This window comes from Zea mays, chromosome 6, assembly GCF_902167145.1.
Source record: "Zea mays cultivar B73 chromosome 6, Zm-B73-REFERENCE-NAM-5.0, whole genome shotgun sequence".
Lineage (NCBI taxonomy): Eukaryota > Viridiplantae > Streptophyta > Magnoliopsida > Poales > Poaceae > Zea > Zea mays.
The window spans coordinates 110,686,008-110,711,782 of record NC_050101.1 but is presented as its reverse complement, the minus strand read 5'-3'; positions in this window follow the sequence as shown (position 1 = coordinate 110,711,782).

The following is a 25,775-nucleotide window of genomic DNA, read 5'->3' as shown; positions in this document are numbered from 1 at the left end:
GGCCTCGTAGGCAGCCGTCGGAGATAAAGTGACCGTCAGATGTTTGTTAGTTTACTGTAGTGACATTAACAAAGAGTGAGTCGCATCGCAGAAGTTTAGAACCTTGGACGTGTTTTACTATATATTTTGGCTAGATATATACATATTGCTGCCATGTGTCCAAGGCCTATGTAGCGTATACTTATACACAAGAGCCAGGAGTCCAAGACAAATGATTGATCTATGCTAAAATTTTAGAGAATTGTTGGCTATATTTCAGATATAACATACCCTAGGGTACATAGGTACGGATTTAATTAGTGGCGGAGCATCCATTATGGCTCACTATGGCCTAAGCCATACCTAAATTGCACGATCCAATCCATCAAAACAAGTGAAGAACCCTACACGCCTCTACATCGTATCGCATACCATCCTCTGCCTCCGCGCCTCGCTCGTGCTCGCCGCCACAGAACACACCGGCACCTGCGCATCGCCACCTAAATTCCACTTGCCTCCTCCGCATGTGTATCGCCCATATCAACAATTTCTTGATGCAAATGCCCATATCAACAATTTCATGAAGGTATCGTAAAATCCTGTTGACAGCATACCAGTGCTCCGATGTTGGGGGAGATAAAAATTGACACACATGGTTCACAGAAAAGGATATATCTGGTCTGGTTTGTGCAAGATATTGAAGTGATCCTACTATACTTCGGTAGCGAGAAGCATTGTCAGAAGATAATGGCATGCCCCAGTCAAGGCTTGTTCGGTTCTACTCCAATCCATATTGATTGAGCGGGATTCAGGGTTTCAATCCCTAGTAAATTAAAATTTCTCTCAATCCGTATAAATCCCCTCCAATCCATATGGATTGAAAATAACCGAACAAGCCCTTAAGGATAACTTCTCCGCGGGCAGCATAGGTGTAGGAACCCCTTTAGAATGTATCATATTCGTTTTGACATCACACACGCGCGCGCGTGTGTGATGCCCGACATGAATCATTATTTTTTAGCTAATTGATTTATTGAATTGCAGTTGTGGCATAGTAAAAATATCAAAATAATAAAGAAGACATCTTAATGAATGGTCACTTGATGAGATTTGACTTTTGTAGAATTTTGGAGAGAATTTAAAAATTCAACTAGCCTCGAGAATCTATTAAAATCCATCACATGCACAACATCAAGTATCAGGTGATAATTTTGGCTCAAATTTGTCACTTTTATTATCCGCGACAAATTTGATACTGCAAAAAAATACGTCGATTTTATATTTAGACTAACAAATTTATTTTACCAAGTAAAAATTGCATGCTGCTGTCGTGGATGGAATCGGTACGTGCCCTGCATGACTTTGATAGCCCCAGTGGACGCACATGCTCACCCACCGTGCATGCCCACTAGAGCCAGTCCTGCGCATATCAGCGCATCGCATAAAAATGATAGTAAGGTAGTCATCGAATCAAAGATTCATGGTGAATAGGCAGTACGTAGGCATCCATGTTCAGTAGAGTCAAACTTGTGGGTGCCTGGCAATGGAGCTAGCATGACAGAGACTAACCATCAATTGTTCATGATTTGAGAACAATAAACACAGAGGAATCTATTGAAAGGAACCAAAATAGTGGATCCAAACCTTAAATCGGTGGGTTCTTTTTTTATCGGGCTGAATCAGAAACTGGCCCAACCTCTCCATGGAGAGGTGTTGAAGAGAAACACGGCCGAAATATTAAGTTTGAGCTAGGTAAACTTCTATCGAAGCTAGTGTACTTAAAGTGATAGGAAAACTTGAGCATGTTTAGTTCGTTGTCTAACATATCATACTTTACCTAACTTTTCTATCTAAGGTTAGTTTTTCAATTCGAACTACTAACCTTAGACAAGGTATGTGTTGGAACCTGTTCTCTTGGGCAAGTTGATCCAACGGGGGAGTGAAAGCAACGTAAACAAGGTTTCAATTCGAGATGGCAATAGCTCTGTTAGTCTGGCCTCTCAAGGGCACTGTACGTGGGTATTTATAGGTGCCTAAGTGCCCAACGTCTTGGAGTAAGGACACATGTGCCCTCAGGTGCATGGACTATCCCCGAAATATTCCCATAAAGTGGGGTTACAGACTGTTATTACGGAAAAACCATTACAAATTGGTCCCGTAACACACTTCTCCGTGCGGGGCCTGTTACAATGGGCCGAATCCCACGTGGGCCTCCAGGTTGGATGAGGACGTGGGACAGAGCGACCTCGTCGTAGGCCTTCGTCTTGCAGTGTAGAGGACGAAGGGTGGAACCTGCCGGTCGTTTCGCCTCCGTTGGTGCAGCGAGATTGACAAGGGCCTGGAAGGAAGGGTAGCGTCTTCGCCTTCGCCCCAACATTTGCCCTCCGAGGGACCAGTTCGACTAAGTCATCTGGTGCCGAAGACGTCGCTAGATGGTGGAGATGCTACCCTCGCTCGAAGTGGTTCTGCGGGGGTTTTTGATGTGACCATTGATGGACGCCGTACTGTTGGACTGCGGGTTTCCCGAAGCGTCGCATCCTGTGTATAAAAGGGGGCGGCGCAGGTCAGGTTCTCTTACCTTTCTGCGTGCCGCAAAACCCTAGCCTCCTTTTGAAACCGCTCGTCCGCTCGCCTGCCCTCCTTGCTCCTATTCGCCGGAGATCTGGCCCGCGTCAAGCAGACCTCACGCCGCCGCCAACGGTACGTAGCCATGCCGTCTTCTTCCTCGTCTGCTGCGAACACGCCGACGGCCGAAGTGTCGTCCGAGGATACCTCGAGCAATGTGGTGGCGGCGGAGCTACATCGGGGTGATACGGTGGAGTTCGGCGTTTTGCGGATTTCCTGGGTCCGCGTGCAGGATATGCAGCAGTTGGGATATTTTGGCAGCGGAGTTGGGCGTGTCCCAGGGGCGGAGGAGGTTCCCGAGCTCGAGGGCGAGTTGGTCGTTTTCGAGGCTTTTTCACCGCTGGCCTTCGCCTGCCTGCACATCGCTTTGTGGCGGAGGTCTTGCGAAGATTTGAGGTCCAGGTCCACCAACTGACACCTAACGCTGTGGTGGCCATGGCAAAGTATGTCTGGGCGACAACTTCATATGGCGGTCAGCCTTCTGTGGAAGTCTTCGCCAAACAATACTGTCTGCACTGGCAAAAAAGAAAAAATGGACACAAGATTGCACAGTTTGGATCGTGCACATTTATGTCGAGGACCGGAAAGACTTCGATGGAAGTCGTGGAGTTGGTTCCTTGTGCCTGTAATAAGTGGGGCAACTAGTGGGATTTCTGGTTCTATGTTTCTGAGGGAGAAGTCGAAGACCACCCAGGGCTCCCTGTGGCCATTATGTGCTCCCATTATTATGTGGCGTACCCTCAATTTGTGGTGGCGGAGGATGATGAGAATGAAGGAGCCCTTCGGAGCACTGTCCGTATGAGTAGTGGGCGCGATTTAGTTGAGGAATTCATCGGGTATGGGGTGTGGCCCTTGGCGCATGGATGGGCATTGGGCGAAGTATGCCCTCGCGAGATGCCCTCCCTGGGTGGGCAGAGAGTGCGAAGTCCGGCCTTCGCGTTGGATCTGCGAGGCCGGGATCCCGCCGCGGTCGTGCGTGAAGCAGAAGACGGGGCTGTGCGTATTGCAGGGCGTTATGTGCCTAGGACGGAGGCCCTGCGGAGTTGGGGTATTCGCAGATCCAACATTCGCTTGAATAGGGTCTTCGAGCTGAATCGCTTGCCGTACAGTGGCTATCCCGGGGATGACGTTGTCGACCGCCGCGGGAAGAGGCAAGTGGCCGCGACTGAAGAGGACCCTTCGCAGGAGGCCGCCCCAGCCACTAAGAAGAGAAAACTAGGTACTGCAGTGGGGGAACTGGGGGTCTCCGAAAGTTTTGCTACGGAATTGATGGGGACGTGCGCAGCCCTCAGGGGAAGGATGTCTTCGCCCGAGCTTCGGGAGTCTTCGACGCGGATGCTGGAGGTTACCGGGGGTCGATGGCCCAAGAATGTTCCGATCCCCCACGCGGCTGGCGAAGACTTTTTTATGTCTCACATGGCTCGTGACTTGAAGGTTTTTCCTTACGGACAGAATATTGCTGCTGTTGTGTCGGCAGTGATGAACAAGGACCGTCAAGACGCTGCGTAGAAGCGTCGGGCGGTCGTCAGGATCGTGGATCCTATGCGCGAGGCGAAGAGGGCGCGGGGGAGCGCGAAGGCTGCTGCCGCTGGCAGTAGCAAGCCAGTGCCGGCTGCGAAACCGGCTGCCCCCGGACCCAGCAAGGCGTCGACGAGTGCGAAGGCTACCACCTCTAGCGGGAGCAAACCACCCCCGGGCGGATCCGCGAAAGGACGGGAGCTGCCTTCGCCGGAGAGACGTGTTGCCGACTTCGACATGAACATCAGTGTCGAGGATTATTTTGTTGGTAAGTTTTTTTTTGACTAGGTCTTTTGACCGGTGGTATGTTGCAGGGTCGGGTGAGGGGCAATTGGTTGTTGTCCCGCCTTCGGTGGCAACCACGGCGCCAACGGTGGTGGTTGGGGCAAAGGGTGCCGCGCGGGACCCATGAGTCGCTTTCTACGCGAGCGGCGAAATTCTGTCGACCGCTGCCGCCAGGGACGTGGCGGGCTCCATGTCCAAGCGTCTGAGGGAAGCGTCGCAGCAGCTGTCACAGCAGCTGAAGCAAGTAAGTTGTGTTGGACTTCGATGTTTGTTGTTTTCCTGAGGGTTTGGGTCTCATGGGTTTGTGTCAGGCGTCCGACTTTGCCAACCACGTCGCGTCGGGTGTCTTGACTGCGGACGTGGCCACCGAAGTCGAGAGTCTCCGGGCGCAGCATGCAGATGCTGTCCGGGAGAAGTCGGCTGCGGAAAGCAAAAACCACAGGCTGGCGGAGAAAGTGGCTGCCATGGAGGCCGAGAAGACGGACCTCCGGCGCCAGCTGGCGGAGGAGAGGAGGGAGGCGAATCTGGCCATCGCTGAAGCGCAGGCTGCGTGAGCGGAGGCTAAAGTGGTGCGGGCGGAGGGCAGTCTCGCCAGCCAACACGCCAAAGAGCTGGAGGCGAGGTACAACACCCTGCGCAGCCACATGGACAAGGCCGAGGCCTCGACGCGCTCGGAAGTCGAGCGGACGCACACGCAGTTTGTGGACACATACCGCGAGCTGGGTGCGCGGACTGCTGACTTCGAAGTACCTGGCCAAGAAGCAGGCCTTCGCTTCCTCGAATGGTTGCAGGAGGTGTTGCTGGTGCTCCCGACCATTGTGACGGGTTTCATGTCCTTCGCCTCCCTCGTCACCTGCGAGGGGGCGATGAATGCACTGTCCCGCGAGGGGTGCAGGCACTACGAGGTCTTCGACCAAGCAGACGAGAACTTTGAACGTGAAATCTTCAAGGCCGAAGACCCTGTGGTGAAGCAGTCAGTGGGGGCACTCTTCAATAGGATGTGGGGTCCGCACGGTCGGGAGGCGGTCAGGGAGCGGTCCGACCGGGCGATAGAGCAGGTAAAGGCTGTTTTTTGTGATGTTTCGCTGAATGAGTGTGATGTTGCTGTAGATGGCTCATGCCGAAGACGTCGAGGACCTTGTTGGTCTGGACGGTGCGCTGCCCGAGGCCTCGGAGGTCGGTCCGGTGCCGCCGTCGGATGCCGGTGAAGGCACCTCGACGATTCCTGCGCCCGCCGCGGCCGGCGAAGACCCCACACCGGCCCCTGCGCCGATGGGCGAAGCCGCCCCGAGCCGGCAGCCGAAGACCCCACAGCCGTGGCCGGGCCTTCGCAGGTGGCTGAGTAGGTGTTGAGGAGTGTGTAAATTTTGTCTGTGTGATACTGAACCTCGGTTGCTGCGCAGATTCTTGGGTTTGGGCCTGCGCACGCAACCGCTACTGACAATGATATTTTTGTGGCGGCTTCGACCGTGGCTGCTGATGACGATTCGTTTGACTCTATGTCTAAATGTTTTGAGTCTGATGATTCTGGGAGTTCGATTGCGTGGACGGAGGAGTCTTCGGATGAGGACTTGGATTATTTTTGTGGTGCTGGATGTGGCTGCAGTGGAGCCTTCGCCGCGCGCGGAGGGTTCCGAGGAACTCCCGGGCGCGAGTACTGGGTATAGGCGGCGGAGGGCTGTGGCGAAGCGGAGAGTGAGTGAATTGTCGCGAAGTGGTAGGCGTTGTCGAAGCGAGGTGGAGAGGGGTTGTCTTCGCGTGGATGGGACTGGTAAGCGAGAATTGTTGTCCTCGCCGATTGTGGTGAGTGTGGGTGAGGGGGAGCTGCGAAATCTGTTTGAGGGTGAGGAACTGAGGATAATGTTGTTCAACTACAGGGATATGGGTATCATCCCGAAGGTTGAGCCAATGTAATATGTGATGCCCTCGTTGTGTGTATGTAACCATAATTTTGTGTGATGAAGCCGCACACTTTTGTTGATCAGGCCACTCCCGTAGGCGACTTTTGTATGGAGCCTTTTGGAAAAGACTTCAATTTTGCGTACGTATTATTCCGGCTGCACCCGTAGGCGACTTTTGCACGGAGACTTTTGGAAAAGACTTCGTTGCGTGTCTATTATTCCGGCTGCACCCTTAGGCGACTTTTGCACGGAGAGTCTTTTGAAAAAGACTTCGATGTTGCACACTTATTGTGCTAGTCCAGCTGCATCCGTAGGCGGCTTTTGCTCGGAGAGTCTTTTGAAAAAGACTTCGATGTTGCACACTTATTGTGCTAGTCCGGCTGCACCCTTAGGCGGCTTTTGCATGGAGAGTAGTTTTGTGCACTTATTGTGCTAGTCCGGCTGCACCCTTAGGCAACTTTTGCGCGGAGAGTGGTTTTGTGCACTTATTGTGCTAGTCCGACTACACCCTTAGGCGACTTTTGCACGGAGAGTCTTTTGGAAAAGACTTCGATTTGTGCACTTGTTGTGCCAATCCGGCTGCACCCTTAGGCGACTTTTGCACAGAGAGTCTTTTGGAAAAGACTTCGATTTTGCGCACTTATTGTGCTAATCCGGCTGCACCCTTGGGCGACTTTTTGCGCGGAGTGTCGCACGCGAGGGTGGCCAGCGCTGCCCCTCGCGGTGACTTCGATGTGGTCGAATGCCGAAGACCGTCGATGCGGTCTTTTTCGACATTGTCTTAATTTTTTGCGAGTGATTTTTGCGTATATATTACATGGCTCTGCCTCATTAAAAACCTCACCCCCTGGGAGGAAAAGAGTGCGGGCCGGAATAAAACTGTTTGGTGAATTACAAGGGCATATTAGCCCTGAGGATTCAAACAAAAAATTTACGGAGATTATCAATATTCCAGGAATGCTCTAAGTCTTTGCCGGATGGTGTTGTTAGCCTGTACGCGCTGGGGGACGCCTTTGTCTTGACAATGAAGGGACCCTCCCACTTCGGCTCCAGCTTGCCTTGTGACTCTGTCCGAGTTGTCCGGACGAGTACGAGGTCCCCTTCGTTGAATTCTCTCGAGACGACTGTGTGGTCGCTCCATGCTTTTGTTTGAGCTTGGTATTTGTTGAGGGCCTGCAGGGCGAAGACACGGTCTCCGTCGATGAGGTCCTTGGAAGTTGGTTTGTCTACGTCGGGGACGGCTGAAGTGCTTGTCCGCGGTGACCCATGTTTTATTTCCTGCGGGGTCATGGCCTCCGATCCATATAGCAGGCGGAAGGGAGTGAACCCAGTCGCCCAGCACTCGGTCGTGTTCAGCGCCCAGACTGCTTCAGGTAGCAGGTCGGCCCATTTACCCTTCTTGTCGTTGAGAAGCATTTTCTTGATGGCCATGAAAATTTTGCCGTTGGCGCGCTCCACGACGGCGTTGGATTGTGAGTGATATACTGAGGCGAAGGCAAGCTTGGTGCCAATGGAGAAGCAGAAGTCTTTGAAGTCCTGGCTGTCAAATTGTTTGTCGTTGTCAACTGTGAGCTCGGACGGGACTCCGAATCGGCAAACAATGTTTTGCCAGAAGAATTTCTGGGCAGTCTTCGATATTATTGTGGATACTGCCCTTGCCTCGATCCACTTGGTAAAATACTCGACGGCGACGAAGGTGAACTTGAGGTTCCCTTGGGCCGTGGGTAGTGGCCCGACAATGTCCAGGCCCCAGCGCTGAAGGGGCCACGTGTGGGCGATCAACTTTGTGAATTGCGAAGGGTTGCCCGAACGGGGGGAAAATTTCTGGCAGGCTTCGCACGATCTCGTGACTCGATTCGCGGCGCAGATCATGGCGGGCCAGTAGAAACCTTGACGGATCACCTTAGCAGCGAGGGCCCTGGCCCCGCGTGAAAGCCGCAAGTCTCGCTGTGGACTTCGCGCATGATTTGGACGCCTTCGGTCTCGGTGACGCATTTAAGCATGGGTTGGCTGACCCCCTTCTTGTAAAGCTGGCCCTCAATGAGTGCGAAGTCTCGGCTTCGGTGCTTGAGGCGCTTGGCCTCATTGATGTCGCTTGGATGGTAATATCCCTGCAGGAACAGAGTGATTGGCGCTCGCCAGTCTTCGGTCATGATGAGGTGGACTATGCGGTGGCCTTCGGTGTCGTTGGTTATTTGTAGGCCCTCTGGGTTGCGGACGGCTGGCGTGCCGATGACATGGTAGAATACGTCGGAGGGCAAGGCCTCACCTCTGGCTGCTGCTTTGGCCAACGCATCGGCCTCCTCGTTCTTGGCACGGTCCATATGCTGCAAGGTAAAGCCCTTGAATTGTCTCTCAAGACTGCGGACAGCCGTGAGATACTGCATGAGTGCGGGGTCCTTTGCTGCATAATCTTTTTCAACCTGGCCGGCAACTACTTTGGAGTCTGTTTTGATTATGCATGTATTGACACCAAGCGCCCGTAGCTTGCGAAGGCCGAGGATGACAGTTTCGTACTCTGCTACATTGTTGGTGCATCTGTCGGACTCCAAAGCAAAGCTGAGGCGTGCCGCTTATCTGTGTTTGACCCCTGTGAGTGACGTGAAGACTGTAGCTACGCCTGCCCCCGCATGGCACCATGCGCCGTCACAATGGATGGTCCACACCTTCTCTGCAGGCCCGTCCGGCTGCGTTATTGGCCTTGTTCAGTCAACGATGAAGTCTGCCAGGACTTATGACTTGATGGCTGTCCTGGGCTCGAAGGTAATGTGGTAGCCGGAGAGCTCGGCTGCCCATTTGGCGATCCGGACAGACGCCTCTAGATTTCTGAATAATTCACCGAGTCCCCTGTTCGAGGTGACCCGTACCTTGAATGCTTTGAAATAGTGGCGCAACTTGCGCGATGCCATAACGACTGCGTAGGCAATTTTTGCCAACTCCGTCATGTTGCATTTGGAAGTCGTGAGGACTTTGGAGACGTAATAAACTGGACACTGCCGAGTTGTGCCCTCTCTGGCCTGCTCTTGGACCAACGCAGCGCTGACTGCGTGTGGCGAAGCTGCGACGTAGAGCAACAGGGGTAGCGAGGGGTTGGGGCTGGTAAGGATTGCCAACTCTGGCAGGTGCTAATTTAGTGATGCGAAGGCCGCCGCTTGCTCTGGTCCCCATGCGAAGTCTTTTGCGCCGCGTAGCGTTTTGAGGAAAGGTAGGCTTCGCTCTGCGGACTTGGAAATGAATCTATTGAGGGCGGCCAATCTTCCTGTTAGACGTTGGACGTCTCTGGCTGACTGCGGAGGCGTCATGTTGATGATAGCCTGGATCTTGGTCGGGTTGGCTTCGATCCCGTGGTGCGACACCAGGTAGCCCAGTATCTTCCCCTGGCGAACGCCGAAGACACTTCTCGTGGTTTAAGCGAAGTCGTGCGTCCCGCATGTTCGCGAATGTTTCTGCGAGGTCGGCCAGATGGTCCTCTTTGTTTTTGCTGGCGACGACGATGTCGTCCACATACGTGAATATGTTCCGGCCGACTTGGCTCTCGAGCACTGTCTTGGTGAGGCGAGAGAAGGTGGACCCAGCGTTCTTTAGTCCCTCTGGCATTCTGATGAAGCAATATGTGCCGAAGGGTGTGATGAAACTAGTACTGGCCTTGTCTTCTTCCTTCATATATATTTGGTGATAGCCAAAGAAGCAGTTAAGGAGTGACATGACTTCGCATCCGGCCGCACTATCGACGATCTTGTCGATCCGAGGCAGCGGGAAATTATCCTTGGGGCAGGCCTTGTTGAGACTGGTGAAATCAATGCACATCCGCCACTTGCCACTCTTCTTTTGCACCATGACTACGTTAGCGAGCCACGTAGGGTAGGCAACTGGTTCGATGAAATTGGCCTCAAGCAGGCGGTGTACCTCGACCTTGGCAGCTTCGGTTTTTTCATCAGACATTTTGCGCAGTCTCTGCTTCTTCGGCCGCACCGAAGGGTCGATGCCCAGGCTGTGTTCGATGATAGTGCGACTGATGCCGACCAGGCCGAGGGCGGACCAGGCGAAGACGTCCTTATTTTTGGAGAGACAGGAGATGAGTCTCTCTTCGTCATGCGAAGTAAGGTCTTCGCTTATGATGACCGTTTGCTTGGGTGTTGCCTGGTCAAGGGGAACTGTCTTCGTTCCATCGTTGCTCTGCAGCTGTGCCTTTTCATGCTCATTGGCGGTTGGACGGGCAGCCTCGGGGACTTCGCGCTACGTCGTAAGGCAGTGTACGTTCCTTTGCCCTGGAACGAAATCTCTTTCATTGTTGCACGCAGTCTGCTGGTTGCCATAGACTGTGATCACGCCTCGCGGACCCGGGATTTTCATGCACAAGTAAAGTCTGTGAATGGCTACTTCAAACTTGTTGATGGAGCCCCGACCCATTATGGCGTTGTACGGGTATACCATGTCGACGATGTCGAAGGTGACCTGCTCACTTCGTGCATTTGGCGCTACATCGAAGGACAGGGGTAACTCTATCTTGCCCACAGGAAAGGTGCCCTTGCTGCCGAAGCCATATAAGGGGTTGTCCGAGGGCTTGAGTAGGCTGTGGCTGATGCCCATGTGGTCGAAGGCGTGGAGGAAAATGAAGTCTGCCTGGCTGCCGTTGTCAACTAAGACTTTGTGCAGGTCCCAGCATGCCACGCTGCAGTTGATTACCATGGCGTCCATGTGGGGTGCGCTGCGCAGGTCGACATCTCTGGCGTTGAAGGTCAGCGGCATGTGGGACCACTTTGTTTGCACGATTGGGCCGGTGACAGCGACGTGGTTGATACTTCGGTAGTGGTCCCTCTTCTGTCGCTTCATGTCGAAGTCGACGCTGGACCCTCCAGTGGTCATGTGAATGACCCTGCGATACGACTGATCAGCGAAGTCTTCTTGCTTTGGTGCTTGGGGGTGATTTGGGTGGTGGATGTTTGGCTGATGTGGGTGCGGAGGCTGGAGCGGAGGTGGTACGATTTGTACCTCCTGGTGGTGTTGATATGCGTGGTTAGGTGGATGCTGAGCGGGGCCGTGGTTGTATGGTTGTGGGAGGTGGTGTTGATATGTATGGGCGACAACTCTTGGGTTGTCGGTGGGTTGTGCTTGGGACATACTGTCCCTGGTGGCCTTCGTTTCTTGGCAGTCCCTCGTCGGGTGCGCGCAGTCTTCACCGTGAAACAGGCAGTAAAATCTGCGCGGCTGTTGTGCCCGTCCTTGACCCCGACCACGCGTGCCATTGCCGCGACCCTAGGGGGATAATCTTGACGACGAGGGGCCTCACCAGCGGGGTGCTGGTTGGCAATGTTATGCACCTGCTGCTGACTGCGGCTGTCCCGGTCGGAGTCTGACTGCGAAGGTCTTGTCCATGTTCGGCTGGACTGCGAAGGGTCCTTGGGTTTCCTCTGGGACTCGACCTTGCGTTGGTGGAGCTCCTCAGATCTGGCATATTTTTCAAATAGTTGATAGAGCTCCTGGAGGTTCTTTGGTGGGTCCCTGATGCAGTGGTTGTAGAGGACGCCCGCCCGAAGGCCACTGATGGCGTAGTGGATGGCGATTTGGTCATCGACCGAAGGCAGTTGTGACTTGAGAGTTAGGAACTTGCGCTAGTACTCCCGCAGAGTTTCTTTCTCCAGTTGCTTGCAGAGTGACAGTTCGGCCAAGGCATCGGTGTATGGGTGGTACCCTTGGAAGTTGAGCAGAAATTTGTCCTGGAGACTTCTCTAGGAGTCGATAGACAGCGGGGTGAACCTGGTGTACCAGGTTAGGGCCGGGCCCTCGAGGGAAATGCTGAAGGACTTGGCCATCGTGGTGTCGTCCCCTCCGGACGATGCGACAGTGACTTGATAGCTCATGATATACTGTGTTGGGTCGGTGCTGCCGTTGTACTTGGGGTAGGCCCCTGCCCTGAAATTGGCGGGCCATGGTGACACTTGCAGGTGCGGCGCTAGGGGACTCCGCTCATCAAGGTAGTTGACACCTTGAAATGATGCAGCGTGTGGGATGACAGGTCTGCGCTGAGGAATGAATAGGTCTCCGATTGGCGCGCGTTGTTGGAGGGGCGGACCGTGCTGCAGATCATGTTGGCCTTCGCGCTGCATGAGCGCAATCTCTTGCTCGAGCTCCTGAGCCCTCTTGCTCTGCACGGAGACATGTTGGTGCTTGGCCTCGAGGATCTCTTTCTGCTTCTGGAGGTTACGGTTCTTGATGCGCAAGGCCCGCAGCTGTAGCTGTTCCTCTGCTGAAATGCCGATGACTTCGCCATCCTCAGTGGCGTCCTCGCCCTCTAGTGGAGCGAAGCCTGGGGGTGCTTGCGGTTGTCCTCCGGAGCTACAGGTGTGGAGGGTGCCTTCGGGTGTAGGTTAATCATTGCACTGTCTCTTGCTGAGTGCGTCGTCTTCGCAGGCTTCTTGGTGGGTGGTGTCTGCGAGGGCCTTGCCCTTTTTCTCGGCCAGCAGCACTGCCTTCGCTGCTTTGTCCATGGATGGGGCTGCCTTCGAGCTAGCTCTCTTGGGTGCCATCGCGGGTGGTTTTTTCGTAGCACGAACGGTGGGCGCCAAATGTTGGAACCCGCTCTCCTAGGCAAGTTGATCCAATGGGGGAGTGAAAGCAACGTAAACAAGGTTTCAATTCGAGATGGCAATAGCTCTGTTAGTCTGGCCTCTCAAGGGCACTGTACGGGGGTATTTATAGGTGCCTGAGTGCCCAACGTCTTGGAGTAAGGACGCATGTGCCCTCAGGCGCCTGGACTATCCCCGAAATATTCCCATAAAGTGGGGTTACAGACTATCATTACGGAAAAACCATTACAAATCGGGCCCGTAACACACTTCTCTGTGCGGGGCCTGTTACAATGGGCTGAATCCCACGTGGGCCTCCAGGTTGGATGAGGACATGGTACGGGGCGACCTTGTCGTAGGCCTTCGTCTTGCAGTGTAGAGGACGAAGGGTGGAACCCGCCGGTCGTTTCGCCTCCGTTGGTGTAGCAAGATTGACGAGGGCCTGGAGCGAAGGGTAGCGTCTTCGCCTTCGCCCCAACAGTATGACATAATTAACTACAAACCAAACAGACCCATATGTCAAAAGGCTAATTTAGAGTAAAAGAATTTCATGGGTCGAGCACGTCCATACCCTCGCGAACCTGAAATAGATTAAATTTTTTTACTGTGTTCAATTCCTACGGATATCAAATTATCATTATTCACATCTCATAAGGCTTTGTTGGGTTGCATGGGAATAAAAAAGATTGTGTGGGAGGAGGGGGGTTAAATCTCTCTCTATTCAATTTTAAATAACAAGTGACTTAATTCTCTTCAATCCACTCCTAACTAAACACGTCCATACGAAAATTCTCTATGGAGAATCGGAGATCGGATCCCTATATATTGCCATCTATGCGTCGATCCTCTTACAATTTGCACAATCGTCGAAAACCATGCATGCATGCATACATAACTCAGTGCAAAAGAATAATTTTGAATTACATAGCGTGCATATAGTCGTACAGAATATTTTTTACGCTATAGACTAATTTGTTTATAGAGTGAAGTTTATAGAGTGAGAAGAATAGGAGGCGGCTGGAGATTCACGCGCGCGTCAGTCAAAATGTACATGTTAATCTCTACTACTTATTAAGGCAGTAAGGGGTAGGCTGCCATTCCCATTCCCCCTTAGGCTTTGTTCGGTTGGGCCGGTATTGGTCTGGATCAGAATGAAAACCCTATGGAACAAATCCACTTGGTTAAAATCCCGGCCCATACAAAAACAACATTCGTTTATGCCCGCTCGGGCCTCAACCCCGGCCCATCCCGGTCGTTCCCACCTCATCCCGGCCTGGAAACAATACCCGTCTCGGCGGCATGGAAAGAAAGCACGCGAAGAGAGCGCTGTAGTGCACGGGCGGCGGCTACGGCACAGAAGGGCAGCAGCACAAGATCTAGCTGCACGAGATCCGGCGGCGGCATCTACACCGGCTCACCGGCGTCCACAAGGGGAGCGCCACTGGCTGACCGGCGCTATCTTTACGGTGTCTGCTTCTCTCCGGTAGCACTCACGTCCTCCTCTCCTTTTCATCTCATGCATCTGCTCTTGCTGCATCTCGTGCATCTGCCCCTGGTGCCTCTGCCTGACGGTGCTGTTGGAGGTGGCGAGTGGGGGCTACGGCTACGGCGCCCCTGCACCTGCTGCTACCCCTGCGCGTGGGCCTCTGCTTGACGGTGCTGTTGGAGGTGGCGAGTGGCCGTAGAGCTCGTCAAGGCGCTACTCCATGCCATGACCTGGTTCACCTCCAAGATCCCATGCTGAGTGTCGAGTGCCGATTTCAGTTCATCCTAGTGCCAGCAGTTGTCCCCTTCTAGATGGCGAGTGTCGAGTGCCGATTTCAACAGATCCCCCACCAGACCCCTTCTCCAGATCTATCTTCCTGTAGGATGAACTACATCTTGCTGCCTGGTTGGCAGCTGGAGAAGTAAAAGCACATGCATCTTCCTGCCTTTCTGCATTAAGTTTTGGACTGAGCCGAATACTCTGTTTGTGTATTATTTTTTTGCGCTTCCTGTTCATCCTCACAGCAATGTTTTTTGACAACGAGCCTGGGCGGGCTTCCAATGCAGATAGAGAGCGCAATGTTTTTTTAAGATGAGGAAGGTGCACGTGCATGGTGGTAATCTCCGGCTTCCAGAAGAAGAGCCTGTTGAACCAGCTTCTTCCATCCTATTAGCTTTTCATAAGAGAATTTATATCCTTAGTTTGGTGTGTGGTTTTTTGAGTGAAAAATTATAGAGCAAGCCATGATGAGCGAAGATCTGTCTTCCACTGAAAGCACACTTGCCGCTAAGAATAAAATCAGTATATTTTTTTCTAAATCATGTATATTTTTTGATGACTTGTAGTACTGTAGTATAATAAACAACTCTCATGTTCAGTGCACCTTTTAGTGCATCTGTTTGAAACGTGTACTGAACATTACAACACCTGTTTGATTGTAGTAACTGGTTTCGTTACTTACTAAACCTAAATTAATGTCAGTTGCAACGAGTTATAGAAGCTTTTATCATTTGTTCTAAATTTATTATATTTCTAGATTATTCCTGCACCGGTTCGAGTTGGAGAAGACGAACTTCCACCGTCTTGGGATCCAATATCATCTCCTTTAGGTACATGTTATATCCTATAAGGTGTTCAAGGACTCTGACAATCGACAGATATTCTTGAGTACATGTAATAATGATAGAGAGGCTGCATTAATGTGGTTGAGGGATGAGATGGCTTAGCAGGTATACCTAAGGTTAACTACGTACTCAATTTTACATACCTTGCATTATTTCATATTTTAGATCAGCAAACAGTATGCTGCTACAATTATTTCGTATTTTGCAATTCTTGGAAGGCAAATAGTATTTTGCTACAATTTTACATACCAGCAATATGTATGCTATGTGTGTAATAAGCTTCTGAATAGTGGTACCACATATATTTTCACTAATGAATACATTTTCAGTAATGACCATTAGCTTTCTCATACCTGCATTTCAGTGATGAATATCTTAGTATCAATATCAGCCTTCTCTCTTTTGTTTTGGGTGAAAGCTTAGTTTTTTTGCTCTTTATTGAGTCATACGGCATATACTAAATTGTAAATTTGGTTCTACCGTGAGATGTGTGGTTTACCTTGCTTAAATGGTTATAGTTGCTGATATGTATTTTTAATGACATTTTTCTTTTTTATGGCAGTTCTAGACTTCGAGGGGTCGAGTTATGTCTTCTCAATGAGTTTTATGTACTTGTTCTATCAAAGAGTGAGATGAATCATTATCTAGATCTATGAACTCGTCATGTTTAATACACTGGAAATGTATTCTTTTGCAACTTATTAGTGTTAACAGACCATGAGATAATTGTGCAGGTTATTTGAAAAGGCATTAATATTGAGCTGACTGAAAATTTTTATTTTGATATTATTGTGGTTGTTTAAAATCACATGTTCAGTGCACCTGTTTGAAATGTGTACTGAACGTTAGGGCACCTGTTTTGAGTTATTTTGAGGCTGGTATTTTCTCTATCCCTGGATTAACCGAACAACATTTTAGTGCCAGGGATTACAATCTGAAGGGGATTATACACCCAAGGGGTTTAAGTGATAGGAGAGGATTAACTCAATCCCTCTCTGGAATGAATCCCTCTCTGGAACGTATCCACATGAACCGAACATGGCCTTAGTCGTACAATGATTGACAGATCATCCCACACCCGTGGCATTTCTCATTCCCATCCACAACGTCGTCTGACAGGTGGGTCCCACAACCGTGGCATCTTCTCTGTTTCCCATTCCCACACATGTGTGCCGCTCTGGCATGGCATGTGGGTCCCACCTGCAACGGTAGCCTGCCATTCCCATCGTGCAATTCATTCCCTGTTCTGCCACACTGAGCACGCCGGGCCCACCTTCAATTCCTCCCATCATGCACAATCCATTCCCTGTTCTACCACAATTAGCACGTAGGACCCATGTGACAGCCTCGGCCCCCGTGGTTCTGCCGTTCTGCCTCCCACGCCTCCGACAGGTGGGCCCAAGGTGTAGCTCCGCAACTCCCTCTCGCACCCAACCCAACGCATGCAAGCCTCTACCCAGCGGGCCATTTCCTTGCCATGCAAAAAACATGTCTAAATGGCCTGAACCGTTCCCACCAACGCCATTATGCCACAAACAAGTTGACATTTGTGGCCGCATCAACGCTTATAAGCCGCTCTTTGTCTGTTTCCCTGGCCGGTGTGGCACTAACCACAACCGTAAAGAGAGTATCACAACAGCACCAGTGTCTTGGGCTGAAATCTTCGTGTGGCCCCATATTCCAATGATGTTTGGTGCAGCCCAGATAGCGAATCAGTACAGCAGCTATCATCCTCTTCTTCGACAACCTCCAACTCCACAACGACGCGGCACAAATGGAGCAACTGCTCACTCAGCCTCACTCCACCGACCTCCCTCTCCATGCGAAAATGCTCGCAGGCGATTGCTCCGGCGGCCCCGCCTGCTCCTCACCGCGTTGCCGCCGTCTTCCTTCCCATGCCACCACCTTCCCATACCGCCACCGACGCTTTGTCCCATCGCCATGCCCCTTGCGACCACTCAGACACACATAGCCCCTCCGACGAGCTCCACCTCTCCAACGGCGACAACAAGGAGTGGGGGCCTAAGTCCGTAGGCAGAGGGCGGAGGAGGAGCCGAGTCGAGGCGAGACGATGGGGTAGCCGTCACTGATCTACGTGTTCATGGCGCACGGAACAAGTTCACCTACAACTGCGACAGACACACCTTCAACTACCTCATTGAGGATGAATTCGGTGAGTAGCTTTCCTCCCCTTCCATCGCTCTGGCTCCGATCCACGCTGTTCCTCCTCAATCCTCCTCGATTCGTGCTGTCGTGGGCTCAAATCGGGGCTTGTCTCGCTTGGATCTTGCAGAGTTTGCTTCGATCCGCCTGGTACACATCGTCGACAGACAACACTGCTCTCCTCCCCATACCGGATGTCACACCCGGTTTTAGAAGGCAAACCGAATGCGAACCATGTACGTGCCAGGATCAGCAATTCACGTACACAACAGTTACATAACTGAACATCATCACACAATGCTCAAATAATAACATAAAAGAAGGTATAATAGTCGATTACATCATGATGCCCGGGACATCCACATAGTCTTTAACAATTATCAAAGTGCAGAAAAGAAACGCAGATACACACGACCTACACAGGCAGTCAACTGGGGGTTTGCCGCTAACCCACGCCTAGAACTCGTCGTACCCTTGGAACTCCTGGAAGTCCTCCTCCACGACTTCATCTTCACCTGAGCAGTGGTTGCAACGCGGACAACCTGGGGGGTTTGGTGTGTAAAGCAAGGGTGAGTACACAATAACATACTCAGCAATATGTCCCGTTTGGCTGTAGTGGACTAGCTTTATATGGAGTTTAGTCAAGCAGTTGCTTTTAGTTGGTCAGGTTATTATTACTAGTAGAAAGCCAGGTTTTAGCATTAACCCAAGTTATTAACCCAATGTACCCTTTCCAAACGGAAAGAATACCACTTACCATTACCATAGTCATAACCAAAACCATCATCCTCATCACCACCTGTAAACCATACATCTCTGATCAAGTATCTCTAATCAAGTATCTCTAATCAAGTATCTCTAATCAAGTATCTCTAATCAATGGAGCTCCCATGGCCGCTCATAACCGCGAGCACGGCTGATATATCAGTTTCATAACACTCTGTAGAGGTTGCGCACTTTACCCACAAGTCGTGATCCCCTCTTGCCTCCGGCCGATCAAATCGTTAAACACTACCAAGGTGAACAGGTCGGGTTTCACTATGTAGCCTTTACAAAGATTCCTTGAGGCTATAGCCGCCCGTTAGGTTTTCTAAATGCACCGCACTCCTCCCCAAGGGGCGAACCAACCTTGGCAGAGCGAGCCGCATACACGAGCTCCATTAATGGCACGACGGCGAAGCAAACTACACCCCAGTTCCTCTAATTATTCAGCTAAGGGTGTCCCATTCCACCCTCATGGTTGCACTGTTTTTCCGGGCGGTCATCCAACGAACCAGTCCTTGCGGAGAGGCACTCGAGAAACAGCTCGAGTCCCCTTAAGGGCCACAAGTATATCATCATGATCAAAAGGGGAAAACAGTGTATCATATATGATCTCATCATGTTCATTGATTAATGTGAAGCACTAGCATATAGCTAAACCGAAATAACCCAACCAGAATAGGTAAACAAGGACAAGATAAACAAAGCTAGTCAATCCTTAGGTATAAACTGTGTAAATGCGGGGAGTGAATTATAAGAATGAGTAGGACATAGTTGGGTCAAGGGACACTTGCCTTCACCAACCAGCTGTTGCTCAGGGTCTTCACCTGCAATTCCTTCGGACTCCACCAACTGACAGTTATCTATACGAGTTCAAACATACATTCCACACATTTAAAACAAAAGGACAGTACACCATACAATAGAATGTTATAAATAAAGAGACACTCGGCGCAGGGCTCACACCTACGACAAAGCGAGAAAGAGAGAGTAACGGTCGAGGCTATGGTCGAAGAGTGATAACGTCACACGATTATAAATCAAAATAATCTTCTAAACATAATGATATTAATTTGGCCATCGTGTTATGCATCGGGTAAAGTCATGTTCCATGTTTAATCATTATGAACGGATCAAAGTAAATTTAAAAGGATTGTCGCGTGGCGAAGCGCGCGACACAGCACTTAGACTGAATTAGGAACAAAACGACTCGTCGCGCGACGGGGCGCGCCACGAGACACTTGAACTAATTATGAAGATAATGTCAAACGTCACACGACGGCATACGTCATCCAAACTGAATTTAAAATGAAGCGTCGCGCTATTGGACATGCGACGCCGCACATTAAATAATCTAAAATTAAAATGGATCATCGCGCGACGAAGCGCGCGACGCAGCACATTAATAGAATCTGAAATCAAATTAATTAGCCACGCGACGAAGCGCGCGACACAACACGTTAATTGAACAACGTCTAAAACTAATTAAAACCAAAATCAATCACCGAGCGCGTGGGGCTGCGCGCGCGGGGTCACGTTGCGCGTGCCAGGGCGCGCGAGGACGCGCTGGGGACACACGAGGCCGCGCGAGTCACGCCGAGGCACGCAGCCGCGCCGGGGACCGGGCGGGCGCCGCCAGGTAGGGGCCGAGCAGGGGAGGGGCATCACCGGGGCTGCGCGGGGGGCGCGCGTGGGAGCACTGCTGGGGCGCCGGGCGCCGGGTAGGGGGGTCGCGAGGGGCGCGCAGCGGCGGCGCCAGGGACGCGCGCAGGAGGGCACGCGGGGAGCCGCCAGGGGCGCACGTAGGTAGGCCGTGCGGGGAAGAAGGAAGGGAAGGGGGAGGGGAAGAGAGAGAGAGAGAGGGGAGGGGAGCTCACCTCGGGGTCCAAATCCGACGATCACCGTCTCCAAAACCTAGGGCACCACGGGGGAGAGAGATGGGAGAGAGAGAGGGAGTTGTGCGCGGGAGAATTGAATGAGGGAAAGAGAGACAAGGGGAGGGGGGCACGCACATGGGGAAGGTGCAGGGGCGCCAGGGCACGCGGGCTAGAGCGGGCCGGGTTGGGTCGGGCTGGGTCGCGTCGCGGGGCAAAAACCCACGACACGCACAGCCTCAGTTCGGAATCCAATTGCGAAACGAAATCCAAAACGAGACTAGGGAAAACACGCGATTAAACACGACATCAGACCAAAGAAATATGATTCGGCATGATGCAACACTCATGTCAACTTAGGTTTTTGTTCACACTCAATAGGAACACGAGTCGCTATATTGCTTTGAAATTGGGGAGAAGGAGCGAAACGGGAAGAGAAAAGAGAGTAACGACTGAATTTGGTGAGTAAAAAGAAGAAAAAAATTCGGAATCCAATTGCGAAACGAAATCCAAAACGAGACTAGGGAAAACACGCGATTAAACACGACATCAGACCAAAGAAATATGATTCGGCATGATGCAACACTCATGTCAACTTAGGTTTTTGTTCACACTCAATAGGAACACGAGTCGCTATATTGCTTTGAAATTGGGGAGAAGGAGCGAAACGGGAAGAGAAAAGAGAGTAACGACTGAATTTGGTGAGTAAAAAGAAGAAAAAAATTCTACCCCCAAATTCAGGGCGTTACACCGACCTCCTCCTTCTCCTTCCCCTTCCCCTTCCCCTTCCCATGTTGGCCTCCCCCTGGTACCCTTTGTTTTCCCTGTCACCACAACCCATCTCGCATAGTGTTGCGCCTCACCGCCCCCCTCGCCTCCTCTCCTTCTGCCCCCAGCTTCACCCCCATTCGACGTCCGACACCAGCCGCCAGGAACCGCTCAGCTCTTGACGTCCTCAACGTTCGCTGAAATTAACGAGTGCTGAAATTTGGTACCATAAAACTCTACTTGTATGATGATGTGCACATGATTACTTTCTTGTTTATTCATTGTGATTGATTGACTGGTTTCATGTGGGTCATTCCCTCACATTAGGTTCTTTTGTTAGGTTGTGCAAGTCGATCAAATTTCGTGTATGTATTTTAATAACAGATGAGTTGTACTATTACCGTAGGTAAAATGTTAGGCCAGATTCTGATAATGAAACAAATTGGTCCAGAGGGAAAGATTGTGATTGGCTTCATGTTTGCTCTCAGTCGTCTGGTGTGTTTACTTGTTAGTTCATTTACTCTTTATAGAACTTGCTATGCTATTTCTTCATTCTTGGTTTGTTTGTGTTTGAACCCATTACTTTCATTTACTTTATGCCGAGCTGTTAAGACCATTACAAATGTTCTCCATCGTGCAGGTTCTCCATCTTCCATTTACTAACTTTTGACCCTTCTGTACTTGAGTTTGGGCCTGTTTGGATCCAAGGGGCTAAATTTTAGTCCCGTCACATCAGTAGCGGAAAGGAGGGTTAAACATATGATGAATTAGTGTCATATCTGTAGTTGCTAGAGGTGGGTATACATGGTCTTCTATAAGGGAGGCCAATGCCACCCACACAAATCACGCAGTTACGTTGTGAGCACAAAGTGAACTGCTCTTTTACTAAAGATAAAGATACTAAAGAATATTATGCTAATTTTTGGTGGGTGCTTTCCTATTTAAGGAGGGTTCCAAACAAAACAAATACAAAATTTTGTTGGTTATTGAATTATTGTTAATTCAAATGCTAAAAATGGCCATGGTGTGGCCATTATCAGAATCTGGCCTCAGTCTTGGATGAAGTTATAGTTCTGTTGCAGAAAGATGAAGGTGCAACCATTGCTAAGATGGTAACGTGCAACAGGATACTGATAGTTAGAGGAGTGGGGACTGGGGACATAGTGAAAGTGATGCTTAGAAGCTATGTATCTTGTTTTTTATTATGATATCAAGATATGTGTTTTATCCATTTTCTGTCATATGCTTGTATGATGCATGGAAGCTGATGAGTGTGTCCTATATGTTTTTAGTCCCTTTTCCAAAATGATTCTCCTACAACATTACTTGCTCGTGTGATGGGCACCATTGGCTTCATAGAACAAGTTATGCTTGCACGCCACACCTACAAATATTTCACAAAGAACCACATGTTGTATGAAAAAATCAGGTTTGTGCTTTTTAGAGGGGAGTCATTCAGTAGATTTACTCTATAACATGAGCAACTTATCTTATTTTAGTAAATCTTGTGCTATTAGCATTTAAACTTGTATTTCATTGTGCTTCAGGAAAGGTTTGCATTTGGAAGAATGGGATTTGACTGGTGATTTATGGATCGTATGACTGGTGATTGGAGAAGCTAGAGTGCAACGACAAGGAGACAATGGAGAATAAGTATTTCACCCCAATCAAAGGTGAAGACTAGCATTCTCATGAAAAAGTCAGTCATTACTGATATTTTTTCTGTTCAGGATCTAATTGCTCATCTGTAAACTTACTTATTCGATCCATATGTTCAAAGTCCTCATTCCTAAATAAATGTCTTTTCTATATGCCTATTTATATTACGCGCATACAAACTGTATATATTTTGTATACAACCTGTAAATATTGTACATCTTTTACATAGACAATGTACAGATTGTACATGTGATGTAGTCGTGCATTGTACTACTTTGGTATGCACAAGAAAAATGGATAATGTAAATTTGTTCAGATATTGATGCACTTATCCATCATATTCATGCAAATTTTCTGGTAATTAAGCTGATTAATTATGTTGCAAATTTCAAGTACATGATCTTAAAAAAACAAATATATAGCACATCTAGATCCAGTTATCCTCTAATTCTAAAACTTCAAAAGGTGCAACCTAAGCACAAGAATAACTTTTTTTCCAAATTTGTTGGGTGGACTTTGTCCATCTTGCATTAATAGAGAATATGCAAGTGATACCGAATCCAATTATGTAAAAAGGGGAACATATGAACTCAAAAAAGTATGATCTTTCACTGATATAATTTAAGATTTAATTGGTTCAACGAGGCACCTTTACAAATTCAGGAAGATGCATTTGTTTCAGATTATGAAATATGCAAAGAATAGTGATTTTACCTCATTGTTGTTGACACAGATCAAAGGGAACCTGGTATGAATTCATCACTTTGGTTCTAAAATTTTATGAGCTTTGTCATGTTTGTGACATCTAGTTTGTTCATATTCTAGATGATCTACTTATCGTTGGGTACTATAATGTTCTTCTAGCTACTTCGACGAGGTCGGTGGGAAGGATGAAGTACCTCTGCCCGCTCTATAGCGCACTGGCCAAGTGCTCTAGCGAGGAGAAGATGTTGGCCCAGAGGATCTTCTCGAAAGCGCAAGAGTTCTACCACCCAATAGCTTGGAGTGTTGTGGAGATCATTTTGTCGAAGCACAGCGAAGCAAGCCAAGACTCTTGCTTAGACCAACTCCAACAGATATCGTAAATAGCTCCATGTCCGTATTTTACGCGCTCATGAGATCTGTTCCTTCACCCGCAAACTCCGCATGACGGGATGCAAAATGAGGGCGCTACAACTGCTCCCTATTCCCACGCTTTTTCTCTCCTCCGTGCAACCCAATCGTCGCCTTCGTATGTTCCTCATCCACTAGCATAGGCGACGCCGACGTCGTTCCCCAAGGTTAGATGTGGTGTGGAGACCATGGAGCAGAGATCCATGGCGACATGGTTGCTATTGGGGTTGTCCATGACTCGACAACAGAATAGGATGTCCATGACTAGACGACGGCTGGCGGTCGAGAGCTTCGGCGGCAGCTGTGGTCACGAGCTCCGCCTGGTGGCGCGCATTCAATGGTGACTCCATACGGAGAGGGATGCGCGTTGCTGCTGGAAGGAGGAAGGGGATGAAGGCACTGTGGCTGTGGAAAGAAGGATGGATTTTACGGATATAGAGAGTAACTGTTGGAGTTGGTATTAGCTATTCAGTTGGGTGCAATGGGGATCTGGTTATTGCTGCTCAGTTTGCTTCTTTCGCATAAAATTATCGTCTGCCGTGGAAACGAAACATAGTAAAAACTTGAGGCTTGTATTGCATCTTGTCATCTACTCATCTTGATAACATGATATTATAGCTAGGTATATACTCGTGTGTTGTTACGGAATCAATATGCATGATAAAATACATTGATATGTAGCATCACTAAAAGTGGTTGTTTACATACCTTAAAAGATATAGTAAGGTGTATGTGTGCCTCTTACTTGTTGCTCGGTATCTGTCTCGAGTGTCACAATATCATGATCAGAAGTGTCTTCGGTGCCATCTGGCAAAAATTTATGTATGACTAAGATTATAAATAGATTATGAGACATTTTTTCATAATAATATAATACACATTTGTATATCATTTATTGTGGGATTATATATACCGTACCAAATGTGTCAAGGAGCACCATCGATCGATCGCCGCTACTGTACGGTGGAGATCTACACGGTCACACCACACTGACCTGATCTGTCGGGTCTAACCGATCGATCGACATGCACATATTCTCAAGTACAGTACCTAGTACGTGCACGCTTTTGGTGCCGCCGCGCATCCATGCACTGCACGCGCCGTTGCAGGCTGTAGCAGTCATGACTCATGAGTGTATTCTCTATGCCATGCATGCTGCTGCCGCCGCCGTGGATGATGCACCGTACGCTCCCCCGCTTAACTTTGGTCCTTGCATTGGGAGCACAGCTGATGGTGCACGTGCTCACGCACCAGGCATGCCCTCCAGTAGGGCTGGATATGAAGGCAGCTCGGCTCGTCTTGTTCGAGCTTAAACTAGCTCGTTAAGCTAGCAAGATGGTTCGACTCGGCTCGTTAAGCTAATAAGCCACAGAGTCAGCTTGGCTCAGCTCGTTTACGAGCTTAACCTGACTCGTTTAGCTCGCAAGTTAGAGTAGAAAAAAATAATATATATGTAATAATTAATTTCTAGTTAATTTAAAACTAATTTAACAATAGAAAATGGTAATTATACTCATAGTTTCACATATCACATCAATGTAACATCAAATTAAGACAACTCATCACTCATTAATTCACTATTCACACACACATGTTCATCAGTATAACCCACAGTTATATTCGTATAGACCAATTTAACACATAGACATAGTTCATGAATCATTAGTTTAACTCATATATATGTCATAGACACCACACATACATCTAATATGGTCATCAATTAATACGTAAATGATATGTATATAGTTTTGTTTTGCTGAAATGTGATAGTTTGTTTAGCTTGCGAGCTGGCTCGTTAATACACTGAGCTGTCTCATTAACGAACCAAGCTAGGATGTCATCTCAGCTCGTGAAAAAATTCAAACGAGTCGATCCGAGCTAAGCTAACTATGAACCGAGCGAGCCGACGAGCCACGATTATTTCGTCCCGCCCTACCCTCCGGAACCGGTCC